This window comes from Neomonachus schauinslandi, chromosome 3 (genome assembly GCF_002201575.2).
Source record: "Neomonachus schauinslandi chromosome 3, ASM220157v2, whole genome shotgun sequence".
NCBI lineage: Eukaryota > Metazoa > Chordata > Mammalia > Carnivora > Phocidae > Neomonachus > Neomonachus schauinslandi.
The window spans coordinates 113276761-113294925 of NC_058405.1; the positions used below are offsets into that span (position 1 = coordinate 113276761).

At 42.4% G+C, this 18165-nt stretch overlaps 1 protein-coding gene across 3 annotated transcripts in view; it reads left to right on the forward strand.

The window, feature by feature from the left end:
- The first annotated feature begins 1351 nt into the window (after positions 1-1351).
- The window catches only part of LYPD6B (LY6/PLAUR domain containing 6B), a 169504-nt gene continuing 152690 nt past the window's right edge, over positions 1352-18165 (forward strand). Inside the window, exon 1 of one of the 3 annotated variants that reach the window (XM_021702855.1) lies at positions 1352-1414. The gene's annotated coding sequence lies outside the window, so the exon portion shown is untranslated. The remainder of the gene's footprint in view (positions 1415-18165) is intronic. The other 2 variants (XM_021702857.1, XM_021702858.1) reach the window with 2 other exon arrangements.

Here is an 18165-nt window from a genome sequence, read left to right on the forward strand (position 1 = left end):
TGTATGTGTGTGTTAAGGCTATTCATTTGCTCAATGGAACTCTTTGTGTCCTATTTTGACACATCTTTTCTTTTTGTTTAAATGGATATGATTGATTGATTGACTTAACATAACGTCTATACCGAACGTGGAGCTCAAACTCACAACCCCAAGATCAAGGGTCGTATGTTCTACTGACTGAGCAAACCAGGTACCCCACACCTTTTTTTTTGAAACTGTTAAGTCCTCAGTGAGTGGCTCAAATCACACTTGCCCTCTGAGAGGCCTGGAAAGACCACTGATAAGAGATCTCAGCAGAGGACCAAACACAAGCCCCATTTCTGTAGAAGTTCTATCCCCACTCAAGGCTTCCTGGCTACAGGACCCACCATCACCACCAATGCCCGAGTCTTCACTCTGCTACTGGCTGTGGGATCCTGGGTCAGTCTTACAAACTCTGGGCTGTTTCCACAAGTGCAAGGCTGGCAGGACAGCATTATATTTCTGAGTACCCAGGCCTGTGACATCTTCAGAAGTTAAAGATTTGTTTGACAGCTTACAAAGATGCCCAGGGGTGTAGACCTCCCACAAGCCAGCTGCCTGGCAGGCACTGGGAGGGGAAGTAAGCGGTACAGAGAGGATGGGTGGCTTGGAAGCCTGGCTTCTTGACTCTGGGTTCTCACTAATAAAGTAGGAGAGATGCTGGGACAATTCTGGTCTGTAGGGACCAGCAGAAGGCTGGACTCAAAAGACTGGGCCACACCTCATTTGTGCACCGAGTATTAACTGAACTCATGCACTGTCCTGGATTTGTTCACGGCTCTGGTTATTTAACGGTGGACAGAGGAGGTTCCTCCCCTCTTGGGGGGAGGATATCATTACCTGAAATGATCTTATTTATAGCTTAATGTTATTTTACAAAAGGGTTGGGGGTCATCTGAGCCCACCGTGGGTGAGGTGCGGGTGGCTTAGTGTGGGATGGTGGGAAAAGGCCTGAGTTCTTCCAGTTTCTGAACTAACAACTCACCTGTGCCCTTGGCCCAAGCATTTTCACCCCGACGGTCTCAGTTCTGGGTTCTCGGTTTGTATATCCCACAAAGGGGTTGGCTTCCACTCTTCGCACTGGCTTGGTCGCTTGGTCCGGTCAGGCTCACGCTCTGTGTTCCGTTTCCCGCCCGGGTGTCCCTTCAACCCGGCGGAGGATCCCTGAGGTTCCCCGAGGAGCCTGAGCCCCAGCGGCTCGCTCCCGGGCGGGGCCCACCTGTCCCGGCCGGGTCCCCTCGCGGGCGCCCCAGGTGGCTCAGGCGGGGAGGAGCCGCGCCCCGCCCCGCCCCGCGCGGCCGCAGCCAACGCCGGCCCCCGGCAGGAGCGCTCGGAGCCGAGGTCGGGAGCCGGGCTGGAACGCCGAGGGGCCCGGCGGGCGCGGGCGCCGCAGGTGAGCGGGGAGGGCGCGGCCAGCTGGGGGCGGTGGTCGGCCGGGGCCCGAGGACCCCGAGGGACCTGCGGGACCGCGCGGCCGCGGCGGGCCGTGGAGGGCCGCGGTGCGCCGTGGAGGGCCGCGGTGCGGTGGAGGGGCGGGGGTCCCGAAGCCGCCCGGAGGCGAACAGCTGGGCACATCTGGACGGGGCGGGGGCGGGGGTCGCGCAGGGTTTCCTGCGCGGCCAGGGCGCCGCCAAGCACCGTTTGCGTGGCGCTGGGAGGGGAGAGCGGAGGCTGGGGACAGGGCTGCCGGGGAGAGCGCGGCGCTGGGGCGGGGGTTCGGGCCGTGGAGGAGCCGAGAGGAGCTCCCGCCTCTCCCTCTGCGGCGCCGCACAAGGGCCCACGTACCTGCCGCTGCTCTGCCCGGCTCTTTACTTTTTGGTAGTGGTGGTGAATAAACGACTCATGCGTGAGGCTTAGTTAGTTCCCTGGGGCTTCCGAAGAGCTGAGTACGCTCGGCTGCTCTGACTCCGGGGGCCTGAGGTTGGAAGACTGCAGGTCTGTGTGCCCTGGGGCGTTGTGGGCATGAGGGTGGAGGTGGAGGGGTGCCTCCATCTCCCAGGACCCAGCGATCGGAGGGAGAAAGGGGAAAAAGGTCTAGAGTGCTGTTTAAATTCTAGTTACTAGCTGTGTGACCTTGAGCAACTTACTTAACTTCGCTGATGCTCAGTTTCCTCAAAGGCAAAATGGGTATTATAGTCATTAAAATAGCCTTAAGTTATACGATGTTCATAAAGTGCATAGCACAAAGCGTGGTGAAAGTTCTCTCCATTTTTTCCCTACGTGATAATGTAACACTTTATGCCTCCCAGAGGTCTCCACACATTTCTGAACAGAAGGGAGATCCAGGAGGCTCAGATTACCCTCCTTTAGGGGGAAAATTAGGGGTGGTGAGGTGTGTGTGTGTTTTGGGGGTGGCATCTTTTTTTCTTTAGTCACTCTGACTTGCTCACTGCTAGACTGCTTTCAGGCTCTTTTACTTCCTGATACCATCCTAGAGGCAGAAGATTGAGAGGTATCAGGACAGACCCTGCAGACAGAAGGGTATTATCAGCCTGCTTTCATCATTATCGACTGTGTCAGAATTCTTTTGAGTTGGGTGTTGGTCACTTGAAAATTGATGCAATATAGAAATTGGGTCACATAAGTGAAAAAGACTGAGGGTTTTAGCTTCAGGCATAGCTCCATCCAGGGGCTCATATGAGGTTGCAGGGCTCATTCTCTCTCACACATATCTTGGCTCTTTTCACCTTCTGTGTTGACTGGTTTTTAGTATGAAGTGATAAATAGCACTGGCGCCTTCAGGTTTATCTCCTCCTTCAGAGAGAGGGAGTGGAGGGAGGGGAAGAGTCTCTCTCTTCTTCCAGCTCCTTCATCCTCATAGCAAATCTTAATGATATGCTAGACCGAAGCTGGGCCAAGCCATTTAAGTGGATAGGCAGTGGGTTTCCACGATAGGAGTGAAAACTTTACCCAGGTGCCACCAGTGCCTGGGGGATTGGTTCAGGTCCAGTTCAGCTGCTGGAGACTGGGGAGGGGCAGTTCCCAGTGAGAAGTCTGCTTCTGCACAGATAAAAATAGTACATGTCCATTGCACTATCTCTGCCTTTGCTCACCACCACCTAAACGAAGTCCGTAGTAGAGTGTAGACAGCCTGGGTGCCGTATTCAGTCTGTCAGTCATCAAGTCTTTATCCAAGGCATGGAGAGCATCCTACGTGTTCATCCTTTCATTCATTGTTTTCTTGATCATTCATTCAATAGGACCAAAATGGAGTCACTTATGCTAAGCCCAAACTGAGACTGCCTCTGCCAAGGGTGAAAATGATTGCTTTGGAGAAGCTCACTGTCTGGTGGGAAAGGCAGATGTGCAGATAACAGTGCCTGGGAATGTTTAACTCTCTGGGGACATAGGGAAGGCTTCTCCAAGAGACTGTAGTTGAGCTCTAAATTGGAGACGGTAGGGCTGCTCTAGGAGAAAAAAGCCTGAGGGGCTTCCCAGGCCATTGTGGTGGGGGATCAGTGTTTGCTCTTCTAGGTAACGTGATTTAAGTCCCTTGACTGTCTCACTTCAGAGGTCCTTGCAGGTAGGTGGTTCACAGTGGTCACGGCCCTCCTTTGGATTCGCTTGCTTTTCCCTTCTCTGCCACAGGATGACTGCAGCTCCATCATGGCTGCCGGTGATAACACCCAAAACAGAAGGGATGGATGCTGTTTGTCTAGATAACAAAGGACAGAATTTCCCAGAAGTTCCCTAGGTCATTGGCCAGAATGGTCACATGCCCACCCTAAATCAGTCACTGGTAAAGGAGAAGAAAGTGGGCTATGATTGTTTTATCCACACAGTCTTCTGGAGCTGAGAAAGGGGCTCAGCTTCCCTGAGCACATGGATGCCCCGTATCTGAACAAAGCTGGAGTCCTGTCATCAAGGAAGGAAGTGAGATGGCCTATCAAGCTGTTAGGTAGGCAGGCAGTCAGTGGTTTTGCCCACAGGCAGTGACAGATGATGAAAGGCCTGGTCTGTATGGGCAATCAGGAGAAGTTCAGTACAATAGAGTACAGGGTGCGGCTGAGGGGAGAGAGGAGCGAGGCTGGAGACACAGGTAGAGACTCTAACATAGAGTACCCTATATTAGATACCACGCTGGCTCTCACTAAGAAGCATAAATCATGGTGCCAGTCCTCAAAGAACTTACATTTAAAATCTGGAAACGTTTTTCTGAGCTTTTCATACTCCTGTTGGTAATAGCAACAGTGGCTTACCTTATCGTGATGATTCTGTAGGGGTGGGTTAGGGTGGAGGAGTTGGGGGGGGGGCATGTATAGTTTGAAAAAGCCTCACAGCTGCTTCTGCTTTGCGTCCCACCCCCCAGCACCTCCCCTTCACCTTCTCCCATGCCCTCTGTTGAGAACACTTTTTTGTTCTGAATCATGGCTGCGTTTCAGTATTGTTAACCTGTCTTCAAACTAACAGGCTGGGACTTGGTGAAGATGCAGTTAGTGGTGGATCCTGGGCAAGAAAACAGTTCTCTTGACAGTAAATCCAGTAGGTGGATACTCTATAGTTGTTTTAGTAGGAAACCAGCCTCTACTGCCTATTGCTTTCAAAGCATTTAGGCTGTTTTCATTTGAAGTATGGAGTGCTGCTTTTTGTTTCCATTTGATATGGCAGACATTGGTGGACATTCGGAGTTAGAGTGGGCAAAAAGGGATGCATCCTTAATATCTCGTTAGCACAGAAGTTGGCAGAAAGTCTTGGTCACTAATCCTGAAAGAAAGGAGGGAGTGGAGGGCAGCATATTTTGTTTCCATCAGCAGGGGTGCTATGGGATGGCCAGGATCATTGGAAAACATGAAGGAATGGGTAGGGAGAGATGCCTTGGCCAGTCATTGATTCACAAATACTGAGCATCTACTGTGTGCCAGATCCTGTTCTGGGTGCTGAGGATAAAAGAGTACACAAGAAAGACAAATCTCTCTGCTCATGGCACTTACAATCTACTGGAAGAAGACCTATTTATTTATGTTTCGTCTCATATTTCAAGTGATGAGAAGTACTGTAAGAGAAAAAAGTTATTGTCAGAGGGGAGGGTGGTGGAAGGGTTGGCAGAATGGGTGAAGGGGAGTGGAAGGTACAGGCTTTCAGTGATGGAATGAGTAAGTCACGGGGATGAAACATACAACACAGGGACTAGAGTCAATGGTATTGTAACAGCGTTGTATGGTGACTGCAGCTATATTTGTGGTGAGCGTGGTGTAACATATGGACTTGTTGAATCAGTATGTTGTATATCTGAAACTAATGTTACATTGTGTGTCAAATGTACGCAAATTTACAAAAAAAGACTAAAAACTAAAATGGGGTAAGAAAAGAGTGCAATAGTTGGAAACCAGCTGGGCATAGTGCTGGAAATCTTCAAGGTTTTTTCTTTCTCTGGTTTCCAGCAGAGAAGTATGGCCTGAGCAGGCATGATATTGGGGGGAAAAAAACATTCACTTGGAAGAAGAGGGTTACATATTGAATAACTTGATTTTAAAAGATTTCTTTCATGCAGAATCTCTTTGTTTCTTTGTTATACTTCACATTGTTCCCAAACTTGATTTACAATGACTTACAAAGCGTGATACCAGGTGGTGAGAAATAAGTAAAGAAACATGAGCAAAGGGAAAATAAGAGTCATTTCTTTCATCACTGGGTTCCAGAATTGTTTAGTTTTGGTATCAGGAAGAAGGAGGAAGTATGGTGATTAAAAATGTGATTCATGTTCAGGGCTCATTTCTTAAAAGGTGAGAAAATAAATTTTTATGCCTTAGAAAGTTGTAACTTTTTTTTTTTATGATTTTATTTATTTATTTGAGAGAGAGAGAATGAGAGAGCACATGAGAGGGGTTAGGGTCAGAGGGAGAAGCAGACTCTCTGCTGAGCAGGGAGCCCGATGTGGGACTCGATCCAGGGACTCCAGGATCATGACCTGAGCCGAAGGCAGTCACTTAACCAACTGAGCCACCCAGGCGCCCCGAAAGTTGTAACTTTTTTTGTGTGTGTTTAAAGAGCCAATTTTATTTGATAGGAAAATTAGTCTCTTTAGTAAGGACTTATATGAAATTTATCCCTTGAGTTCAATGAAAACTAATATTTTCTTTTTTTTTTAGGTCAATATAAAGTGCATCAAAGGTTAACAGAGATCAAAACCTAATTCTGGGGTCAAATGATATGGAACAAAACAAATCGGCGAGAAGTTACATTTTGACCCAGAATAGACTGGAAAAAAATATACAACAAATAAAAATTTATAGCTTTTAAAAGTTATGCAGTGGTAATTTTGATTGCCTATTTTTATTGGGTTGTTTGTTTTCTTATTGTTGAGTTTTGAGAGTTCTTTACATAATCTGGAATCTCAGAAATGTGTTTTGCAAGTAATTTTTCCCAGGCTGTGCCTTATATTTTTATTCTCTTAACAGTGTCTTTCTCAGGGCTAAAGTTTTTAACTTTGATAACCCAGTTTATCAATTTTTATTGTGAATCAAACTTTTGTTGTCATATCTAAGAATTCTTTGCCTAACCAAATAGTTTGAAAATTTTTTATGCTTTCTTCTAGAACTTTCATGATTTTATGTTTTACACTTAGGTCTGTGATCCATTTTGGGTTAATTTTTGTATGAGGTATAAGGTATGAGTCAAGGATTTTTTTTTTTTTTAAAGATTTTATTTATTTATTTGACAGAGAGAGACACAGCGAGAGAGGGAACACAAGCAGGGGGAGTGGGAGAGGGAGAAGCAGGCTTCCCGCGGAGCAGGGAGCCTGATGCGGGGCTTGATCCCAGGACCCTGGGATCATGACCTGAGCTGAAGGTAGACACTTAACCGACTGAGCCACCCAGGCGCCCCATGAGTCAAGGAATTTTTTTTTTTTTTTGTATATGTAAGTCCAGTTGTTCAAGCATCATTTATTGAAGGGACTATGTTTCCCTATTGAATTGTCTTGGCATTTTTGTTGAATATCAGTTGGTCATAAATGTGTTTATTTCCAGACTCTCAGTTTTATTCCATTGATCTCTATGCCTATTTTGTGCCAGCACCACCTCTGTCTTGATTACTGTGACTTTATAATAAGTTTGGAAAGCAGATTGTGTAAGTCCTCCAGCTTTATTTTTTTTTAAAGATTTTATTTATTTATTTGAGACAGAGAGAATGAGAGACAGCATGAGAGGGAGGAGGGTCAGAGGGAGAAGCAGACTCCCCGCCGAGCAGGGAGCCCGATGCGGGACTCGATCCCGGGACTCCAGGATCATGACCTGAGCCAAAGGCAGTCGCTTAACCAACTGAGCCACCCAGGTGCCTGCTCCAGCTTTATTTTTATCCAGAATTGGTGTGGCTCTTTTAGTTCCTTTGCCTTTCCATATAAATTGTAGAATCAGCTTGTCAGTATCTACAAAAAATTCTGCCGGGACTTTGAATGGGACTGCTTTGAATCTATATGTTAATTTAGGAAGAATTGACATCTTTACAATATTGAGTCTTTCAGTCCATGAAGATGACATATCTTATCTCTCTATTTATTTGTCTCTTGATTTTTCTATTACCATTCTGTAGTTTTTAGGATACAGATCTTGTGTGTTTTGTTAGATTTATACTTAAGTACCTAATTTTGGGGGTTGCTATTGTTGCTAGTGTATAGAAATGTAATTTTTTAAAAAAGATTATTTATTTGAAAGAGAGAGAGAGTGAGAAAGAGCGAATGGGGGGCGGGCAGAGGGAGAGGGAGAGAGAGAATCTCAAGCAGACTCCCTACTGAGGCTCCGTCCCACAACCCTGAGGTCATGACCTGAGCTGAAATTAAGAGTTGGACACTCAACTGACTGAGCCACGCAGGCATCCCTGTAATTGGTTTTTATATATTGACATTATATCTGGTTACCTTGCTAAAGTCACTTATTCTAGGGGGATTATTTGTAGATCCTTTGGGATTTTCTACACAGTCAATCATGTCATCTGTGAATAAAGACAGTGTTATTTCTTCCTTCCCAATCTGGATACCTTTTACTTATTTATTTTTTGCCTTATTGCACTGGCTAGGAACTCCAGTACAATGTTGAATAGGAGTGGTGAGAGAGAACATTCTGGCCTTGTTTCTTGTCATGGGGGAGAAATAATTAATTTTTCACTATTAAATATGATGTTAACTGAGGCTAGATGCTCTATGAGGTTAATGAATTTCTGTTGTATTCTGAGTTTACTGAGAGTTTTTATTATGGATGGATTTTGAATTTTGTTGAATGACTTTTCTCCATCTATTGACAGGATCATGTGATTTTTTTCTTCATATTTAATATGGTGAATTATACTGATTGATTTTCACACATTGAACCAGCCTGGTATTCCTGGGATAACTTCACTTGGTTGTGATGTATTTTTGGAAGAGGCTGTGCAGGATTGGTATTGTTTCTTTCTTTAGTGTTTGGTAGAATTCATTAATGAAACCATATGGGTCTAGAGTTTTCTTTGATAGAAAGTTTTTAACTACAAATTTAATAGGTATAGGTACACTTCAGGTTGCCTATTTCTTGATAAGTTAGGGTAGTTTATGTTTTTTAAGGAATTGTTCTACTTCACCTTAGTTGTCAAAATACGGAGGTAGAATTGTTTGTGGTGTCCTCATATCATCCACTTAATGTCAGTGGAATCTATAGTGATTTTCTCCTTTTATACCTGATACTGGTAATTTGTGTCTTCAATTTTTTTCTAGATGTCTTCTATAATCCTTATCTTTTTTCTTTTATATTTAATGTTTTATTTTTCTACCACTGTATTCAATATTCTTTTTGTCTTTGGTTTCATCTGTTTTAATATGTTACACCTCTGTGTGAGTGTGTGTGTGTGCACACATGTGCACATGTATGCACATTCTTGGTATTCATCCTGCTTGGTGTTCTTGAGCTTCTTGGATCTGTGGTTTGGTGTCTGTCATTAATTTTAGAAAATTCTCAACAATTATTTCTTCAAATATTTCTTCTCTTCCATTTTCTTTTCTCCTTCTGAAATTTGATTACACCTAGGTTAGAAATTTTGATTTGTTCCACAGCTATTGAACACTTCATTTTGTTTCATTCTTCTTTTTGTTGCTTCTTGTTTTAGTGTGGGAATTCTGTTGACCTATTTTCTAGTTCACTGATTGTTTCCTTGGCTGTGTCAAATCTGCTCAAGAATATTGAAAGCCATCTTCATTTCTGTTACTGTGTTTAGCCTTTCAAGTTTTTTCATTTTATTCTCTCTTACAGTTCCTATCTTTCTGGTAAAAGGAGACATTTAATCTTCTGTGTTGTCCACTCTTTCTGTTAGGGTCTTTTACAATTAATTAAGGTTGTTTAAAATGTAGTGTCCAGGGACGCCTGGGTGGCTCAGTTGGTTAAGTGGCTGTCTTCGGCTCAGGTCATGATCCTGGGGTCCTGGGATCGAGGCCCATGTCTGGTTCACTGCTCAGCGGAGAGCCTGCTTCTCCCTCTCCTTCTGCCTGCCACTCTGCCTACTTGTGCTCTCTCTCTATCTGTCGAATAAATAAATAAAATCTTTAAAAAAAAATAAAATAAAATTTAGTGTCTAATAGTTTCAACATCTGTGTTATATCTGAGTTTGGTTCATTCATTGCCCTCTCTTGGCAGTGTGGTTTCTTTCTTGCTTTTTGTGTGCTCTGTATGTTTTGTTGAGAACTGGACACCTTGTGTAGGACATGAGAGATGGAGATAAATAGTTTTTATGTCTGGAAATGGGAGTGCCTTTCTATTTTTGCTAGACCTTTAGTGTGGGCAATTGATCACTCTTATCAGGATTTGAACTGGATTTGAGGTTTGTTGTTGGTATGGTTATTCTCAGTGCACCACACACTTCAAATTCCTCTTGTGATACTTTGAGTTTGGAGTTGGGGCTGGTTGGCCAGAGGGCTTTTCCTACTGTCTGTCTCAGTGTCAGCCTTAGGTCTTCCTTTTGCGTTGTGCCTCAGAGTGGTCTGGCTCCATGCTCTGTCAACTTTCCCGGCAGTATTCTGTTGTTATTTGTTAATTGATGCCTGTTAGCCAGTGTCCAGGTACATCCACCTCAGGTAAACAAGTGCTTGTCTTCTCTCTTCCTGTAGGTATCTGGTTCTCCTTAGGTTTAGGGCTAGTTTGTTTCCATGTGACCTCAGCTTTCCAGTAGAGTCAAGAAAGCTCTAGACTTGCCATTTATCTGGCTTTTTATTTGTTGTGAGCATGGGAGTGATGCTCTCTTCAGCTCTCTACACCCTGAGCAGAAATTAAAAGCCTTGATATGATGTTTTCTAACACTTTTTATGATCTTCATGTAAATCCTGGGCCTGCTTCCCATCCCTCTGTGCTTTATAAAGTTTCATTTATATATTTTATCCCTACAACTCAGTGGTTCTCAACTCTGGCCTGAAGAACATTAAACAAAAATACAAATATTGGGCCCCAGTGTTTTAATTGATATATGCTGGGATCCAAGCATGGGTGTCTTTTAAATGCTCCCCAGGTAATTCTGATGTACATCTAGGCTGAGAAGCCTAGTCTAAGTATCCATTACAACTTTTCCTTTCACAGAGGTGCTCTTCCAGCATAAACAACCAAACAGAATTTCAGGGTGTAGACATTTGCCCTTGTGACGCCATCGAATTCTTTTCTCCTAACTGTGCCTTCAGTGATAGTTAATTGCCTGTGATCTAGACTGATGGTCTTCATAGAATGGGGAGGAAACAGAGTTCTTCTCATTTAACTTTCTACTAAAATGAATATCCTCCATGGCAGTCTATGGCTTTGGCGCTGCTTGAAGTCATAGGGGCTGGAAACCCTCTGCCATTCCAAACAGTAAACCTCAGTGTGAGATAGTTTTCCTTGTTAGAGGTGTTTTCCTTCTATCCAGTTGAAATAAATCCTTCTATAATCTCCCAAATAATATACCTGATGCACAGCCTTGCAGACTGTTGTGAAAAAATTGGTTTGCATGACCCAGTGCGTGTTCACATGTACACACACACACATACACTCATACTCACGACAGGCATTTTATGGAACAGCATTTACTGTAAGTCTTGTACCTCTGAATTGATTTCATGGTCCACCAATGGGTTGTTTTTTTGCAGTATGGAAGATGCTTCTGCAGCCCATCTTTCACTAGACAAGCTCTTAGTCCAAAGGTTTCAGGACAGCGCTTTGGTACCTCAGCTTTGCTCTGCCTGGTGTGAAGCTGCTTCCCTCGGCTGTGTTTCAGCTTCCCCCCGGCTCTGGCCAGCGTCCCGCACTAGCTGGGCTGCACTGTGCGGTGTCTTCTGCGAATCAGTGGCTGAGTTCAGAGACCAGGGCTCCTCAGGGGGGCAGATCTGTTCAGAGTAGAGGAAGAGAGAGTTCCTTGTCTTTTTCCAGACACCATTTCTAGTCATGAGGCCCAAATTCAGGGGGATGTAAATTGCAGCCGTCTCTTGAAGAACATTGTTTTTTTTTAAAATTTAATTTAACTTTATTATGTTATGTTAGTCACCATACAATACATCATTAGTTTCTGATGTGGTGATCCACGATCCATTGTTGGAGGAACATTGCTGATGGCTTTGTAATTGTTATATGTCCTCCCACTTTTTCCATATTGATAACGCATTATCCTAAATAGCTATACGTGCATCTTTATTTTCTGAAAGACTGTGAACTCCTTAGATGCCAAGAAGAATATTTCATTCTTCCTGTCCGTGGTGATCAGACCAACAAAATCGGTTTGTTGAAATAAATTTAGAAAACTATATTCCGAGTCAAGAAACTTTGGCCTTTTAGCATTACCGCTTCGCTGACAGTCGTACTATCAGCCTTATCCGCTGACCACCACAGGGCTTGAGAGCCATGTATTTACTTTGGGAAACAGACAAACTGGGTAATTTAGATGAACTTGTCACCTTAGGAGTCACGCATAAGACACTGTGGCAGGTGCTCCGGGAGATGTCTAATATTTCACAGCTTACAGCCTGAGTGGGGACACACGGCATGCAAGGTGGGTGTCAGCGAGTACTGTGGTGGGTAAGTGCTCCTAGAGGTCACGGAGGAAAGGAAGGCCACACGGGTGGTCAGGAAAGACTTGATTCGGGCCTCGAAGCATCAGACACATGGAGTGGAAGGTGTTTTGGGGTGGCGGGATTTGGAGGGAGAAGTAAGCTATTTTAGCGGTCTCCCAGACTCTACAAAATCTCTGCTGTCTCCGGGAGTGACTTGGAGCCATAGGATCTGAGAGAAACTACAGGTAAGATATAGAAGAAAATCTAATTTAAATTATTTGTATAGCAAGGATCGACATCCACAGAAGGTAATAGGCACAGCTCCCCATCCCTGCCCCCCATCTCAGCCTTCAGAGGCTCTGACTCTGACTGATGTAGTTTGTGTGTATTTCTGGAAGCTACTTCTTGCCATAGCAAGGTTAAGCTTTCCAGGGGCAGTTTCAGGGCTGGTAGCTTTAGCAGTGCCTCTTTGGGACTTCTGTCCGTTTTAGGTCCACAGCCACTGACCTAACTTATTCTCTACTTTCTGTTCTCCGAGGACTCTTACGCAGATGCATTATTAAGAAATGTACATTCTTGGGGTGCCCGGGTGGCTCAGTTGGTTAAGTGTCTGCCTTCGGCTCAGGTCGTGGTCCCAGGGTCCTGGGATCGAGCCCCACATCGGGCTCCTTGCTCCGCGGGGAGCCTGCTTCTCCCTCTCCCTCTGCCTGCCGCTCCCCCTGCTTGTGCTCTCTCTCTTTCTCTATGTCAAATAAATAAATTAAATTAAATTAAAAAAAAAAGAAATGTTCATTCTCAAAGTATGCTACATCTACCACACTTCAAGATCGACTTCATCTATGAGACCATCTTCTGAGTATCCTTGTTCAGAGTGAAATGGTGACACCCTCAAAATATTGCAGAAAAGCCAGATACGGCATCATTGGGGTCTTACTGGAAGCATTCATGCGGGAACTATTTTAGTGCAGTGAAAAATAGGGATGGAAGTATATTATGAGAAAGGCATTATGTGTGTGTTACTTATCATTTAGCAAGGGGCGGGGACCACAGTTCTTAAGCAACAACAGAGAACAAAAGTGAGGGCCATGAGTCAGCACCTGCTGTGCTGTACTACAGGGTAGGTATTCGTATTGCCGAGAAGCAGTACATCATGCACTTCTAGAATCCAGTGCCGGAATGGTAGTTTATCTCCTGGGATGAACTGAGAAATAAAACTAGTAGAGATCTCGATAATTCTTCATATTTCTCTTTTTGCCTTGGCAGCCAGGAAGCCCAGAGCTAAATGTAAAAATACTCAGCTATGTGATAACTTTATTTCAAGTTCTAAGTGCCGAGGTTTCCTGTCTTAAATTATATGATTTCACCTTTTTAAAAAGAGTAACTTTTGGGTGCCTGGGTGGCTCAGTTGGTTAAGCGACTGCCTTCAGCTCAGGTCATGATCCCGGAGTCCCAGGATCTAATGCCACATCAGGCTTCTGGCTCAGCGGGGAGTCTGCTTCTCCTTCTGACCCTCTCCCCTCTCATGATTTCTCTCTCTCTCTCTCAAATAAATAAATAAAATCTTTAAAAATAAATAAATAAAAAGAGTAACTTTTGTTTTTTTTCTTATTACCAGGGTGATTCATGTTCATTATGGAAAATGTGGAAAATAATAGATTGCCCCACCAATCAGATGCTTTCCCACCACACAGAGATAGTCACTGTTTGAACCATTCTCATTTCTTCTAAGCATGTATGTCTTTATATGTATAGATATATGTAAATACATATATTTACAAAAATGAAATGATAACTTTCACACTGTATTAAAACTCTTTTTTTAGCCTAACCTTTATAATCATTTTCCATGTCATCATATATTCCTGTACAACATTATTTTTAATGGCTAGTATATTTCATCATGAGGCTGTATCTTGCACATTTAGCTTGAACTCAGCTTTTTGCTATTATAAACAACTCTGTCATGTACGCTCTTGTAGCTAAATCTCTGAGCAGATCCACAATTATTTCCTTAGAATAGAATTTCTAGAAGCGACATAATTAAGTACTTAAAATAATTAAATAATATTTTTAGGGCTCTAGATTTAGATTTCTGTGTTGCCTCCAGAAAACATGAACTAATCTATTTTATCACCTAAAATTTTGAGAGTGCCTCTGCCCCCAGTCTCCTCCAGTACCAGGATCATTATTTGTTAAAATCTGTATTAGGATGCAGGATGACTGGCTTTTGGCCAGGTGTGGAGGATTTATGAGGACCCCGTGAAGCAACTATGAATCTGGACAAAATGAACAGAAACAGCCTTTTTTTTTTTTTTTTTTAAAGTTTTTTTTTTCATTTGAGAGAGAGTGTGGGGAATGAGTTGGGGGAGGGGCAGAGGGAGAGGGAGAAGCCGACTCCCTGCTGAGCGGGGATCCTGATTCGGGGCTCAATCCCAAGACCCTGAGTTCATGACCTGAGCCGGAAGTCAGACACTTAACCAACTGAGCCACCCAGGTGCCCCCAGAAACAGCCTTTTTGTCACTCTGGTAATCTGTCAAAAGCATATAACAATCTGAGAAGCTTTTGTTCTTGAAAAACTGCTGACCTTGGGGTAAGAGCAGTAGGAGTCTGTAGCATTCTTGTCTGGGGCTGCCCCCATCTCTTCACCACTTCCAGCTCGGTGGGCTCCGAGATGTTGGCTCAGCGAGGGAGGTCATGTGGACCAGCCCCTGTGCTGCCAAGATCAAAGGGACTCACCCAGTGTGCAGTGGTGGGCCATGTCTGTACCTTCAGGGTATTTCCAATATTCTGATCTTACAAACTACATTGCAGGTAATCTTTATAACTAAAGTGGTGACATGAATAGTTATTTACATTACATACTTACAAGAAAGGATACATTCTTAGAATTTGAATTATGGTATCAAATTTGATACCTGGTTTCAAAACTGTCTTTCAAGATGTTTTACCAATGAACATTTTCACCAGCAGTATCTCACCATAATTGTTATTTTTAAATTGAGATAAACACACATGCCATAAAATGTATACTTTTATAGTATACAATTCCGTGGTTTTTAGTATGTTCACTAAGTCGTGAATTATCATCATCTAATGCCAAAATGTTTTCAAAACTTCACAAAGAAATCTCACACTCATTAGCAATCATTCCCCGTTGCCTCCTTATCTCGGCCCCCAGCAGCTTTTAATTTACTTTCTATTTCCATGGATTTGCCTATTCTGGACATTTCATATAAATGGAATCATTCAGTGTGTGATTTGTGCTGTAACCTTGAAAACATTATTAACCTTAAAATCTTAAAAACATTATGTTAAGTAAAAGAAGCTAGGCACAAATCAGTCCTTCATTCTTTTTTATGGTTGAAAAATATTCTACAGTATGGATATGCCACATTCTGTTTATCTACTCATCTTTCATGGAGGTTTGGGAAGTTTCCATTTTTTTTTGGACTATTATGAATAATGCTTCTGTGAACAATTATGTACACGTTTTTGTGTGGACATGTGTTTTCAGGTCTCTTAGGTATATACCTAGGTGTGGAATTGCTGGATCATATGGTTATTCTGCTTAATTTTTTGAGGAACTGCCAAAACTTTCCAAAGCTGCTGTACCATTGCATTCCTACCAGCAATGTTGTGAGGGTTCCAATTGCTCCACATCCTCACCAACACTTTTATTATCTGTCTTTATGCTTATGGCCATCTTAGTGGGTATGAAGTGGTATGTCTTTGTGGTTCCGGTTTACATTTTCCTAATAACTTATGATGTTGAGTATCTTTCATGTGCTTATTGGCCATTTGTATATCTTCTTTGGAGAAATGTTTACTCAGATCCTTTGCCAACTTGAAATCACATTATTTGTCTTTTTATTGTAGAGTTTTAATAATTCTTTATATATACTGGGTACTAGACCCTTATCAGATGTATGATGTGCAAATATTTTTTCTCATTCTATAGGTTGTCTTTTCATTCCCTTGAGAGTATCCTTTGAAATACAAAAGTTTTAATTTTGATAACATCCTATTTATTTAGTTTTTTCTTTTTTCACTTGTGCTTTTGGTGTCATATCTAAAAAACCATTGTCTAATCCAAAGTTACAAAGGTTTACACCTATTGTTTTCTTCTAAGAGTTTTGTAGTTTTAGCTCTTCCATTTAGATATTTGATCCATTTTGAGTTCATTTTTATATATGGTGTGAGTTAGGGATCCAAATTTATTTTTTTGCATGTAGCAATCCAGTTGTCCCAGCACCATTTGTTGAAAAGAGTATTCTTTCTCCATTGATTGTCATAGCTTGTCAAAAATCAGTTGAACATAAATACATAGTATACTTCTGTACTCTCAATTATATTCTGTTGATCTATAGGTCTATCCTTATGGTTGCTTTGTAGCAGTTTTGTTATCGGGAAGCATAAGTTTTCCAACTTTGTTCTTGTTCAGAATTATTTTGCCTATTCTGGGTCCCTTATATTTTCATATGAATTTTAAGATTAGTTTGTTAATTTCTGCAAAAATCCAGCTGGGATTTGATAGGGATTACATTAAATCTATAGATTAATTTGAGGATTATTGCCATTTTAACAATATTAAGTTTTTCAATAATGAACATGGGATATTTTTCCAGTTGTTTAGGTCTTCTTTAATTTTTTAAATTTTTTTAATTTTTTTAATTTTTAATTTTATTTATTTATTTTTTATTTATTTATTTGAGAGAGAGAGTGAGAGAGAGAAAGAGCACAAGAGGGGGGAGCGGGAGAGGGAGAAGCAGACTCCCTGCCGAGCAGGTAGTCCGATGCGGGACTCGATCCCGGGACTCCAGGATCATGACCTGAGCCGAAGGCAGTCGCTTAACCAACTGAGCCACCCAGGCGCCCTTCTTTAATTTTTTTTAGTGATGTTTGGTAACTTCCAGTGTTCAAGCCTTGTATTTTTTTTGTTAAATTTATTACTGAGCATTTCAATTTTTCTGGTGCAATTGTCTTAATATCATTTTTAAGTTGTTTGTTGGTAGCGCATAAAAATGCAATCGATTCTCATGTTTTGATCATGTGTCTTGAAACCTTGCTGAACTTGGTGACTAGCTCTAATAGTGTTTTAGTGAATTCATTTAGATTTTCTATAGAGAAAATAATGTCATCTGCAAAGAGAGTAGTTTTACTTCTTTCCAATACTGATGCTTTTTATTTCCTTTTCTTGCCTAATTACCTTGGCTAGAAGCAACAATACAACGTTGACTGGAAGTGGTGAGAGCAGACATCCTTGTTCCTATGTTAAGTTCCTGATTAACAAGGTGGCCAATATTATTTATGATATTTTTTGATGACCTTTTTTATACTCTAAGAATCTGAGTGATGGAGCAGGAATTGCTGATTGGTTTCTCCTAGGGAAGGAACAAACAAAAATTCCCTTTTTCCTGTGCATTTGAAGGTTTGGCCTGGTAGTTAATAGGGAAAAAAAAAAGTATTTTAATTGAAGAATCTACTTATGTGACATCTAGGTGCCAAGGAGTTTGATTAATGCTTTCTAGGATATAAGCATTCATTACTTAAAAATAAAACTTAAATTTTCCCTGCTAGTTTTTCCATCCTGCCTTTCCATATATTGGCTGCACATTATATGCTTCAGGTACTGTGCTGGGATCCCAAAAATGAATTAAACACGCATGGTGTCTTCAGGGTGCTCATGGAGAAGTCTTGGGGGAGACAGATAGGAAACAGGGAGTTTAATATTCTGGCAAGTGGTTCCCATGCAGGGTAAGCTGTCAGAAGGAAACAGGTAACAGATGTGGGTTTCCCCCTTGGGATTTTTAGGTCTCAGTTTGGAGATGGAACATTCAGTTTTCACTCCATAGAATCAAGGAATTTTAGAACTGGAGGCTTAGAAATCCTTTTATCCAACTCCACATTTTTCAATAGGAGTAACCCCGTACCTCATTCAGCACTTGCTCTTCTCTCTCATCGGCAACTCTTCTTTTTCTGAAATGTTTTATCTCACACACATATACACACACTTCCCTTCACACAACATTTTCTCTAGGGAGGCAATCCACATTAGGCCCACTTCTTGGCTCCATTTGTTGCGTCTGGTAATATAACACCAGCCTTGGTGCTCATCTTCAGTATGACTCATCTAGGAGTCCTGCTTTCGCTTGACTGTAAAGACTACTGGGCATTGTCC